Genomic DNA, 362 nt, shown 5'->3' with positions numbered 1-362 from the left:
GTTCATGTGTCCTGCAGTTCACATTGTGACGCGCATTTAGCTGCGGTCTTCATCGATCCATGAGCCGAGTGATCCCCTGCCTAGGGTTTTATAGTAAGGTTCCCAATGTAACACAATCCCGGTGGTACGTCCAAAGACTAACTTTCTGACTAAGTTGTCTTTATTACCCAATAGTCCCAGGCCTTGTGACTTGTGGCTCATGTCTACGCCCATGGCCACCATTCGCTAAGATAGTTTTGAAGTCACTTTGAAGGCCCAGGAACAACTCTCTTAGCACATCGGTTAACCTGGCGCCGCAGTCAACTCATGTGCTTGGATCGGATCGAGCTATTGAGTATTGGGCCTGCATACTCGCTCATCCG

The 362-nt window shown here is 49.2% G+C and overlaps 1 non-coding gene across 1 annotated transcript in view; it reads right to left on the bottom strand.

Moving 5' to 3' along the window:
* Nucleotides 1-88, bottom strand: part of LOC125773715 (5.8S ribosomal RNA) — a 158-nt gene extending 70 nt beyond the window's left edge. Inside the window, exon 1 of the ribosomal RNA XR_007420319.1 lies at nucleotides 1-88. This exon is cut by the window's left edge and continues 70 nt beyond it. This is a non-coding gene — a ribosomal RNA (5.8S ribosomal RNA).
* Nucleotides 89-362: the final 274 nt, after the last annotated feature.

The sequence above is a fragment of the Anopheles funestus genome (genome assembly GCF_943734845.2).
Source record: "Anopheles funestus chromosome X unlocalized genomic scaffold, idAnoFuneDA-416_04 X_unloc_48, whole genome shotgun sequence".
NCBI classification, from domain to species: Eukaryota; Metazoa; Arthropoda; class Insecta; order Diptera; family Culicidae; genus Anopheles; species Anopheles funestus.
This window is presented reverse-complemented; position numbering and strand designations above follow the sequence as displayed.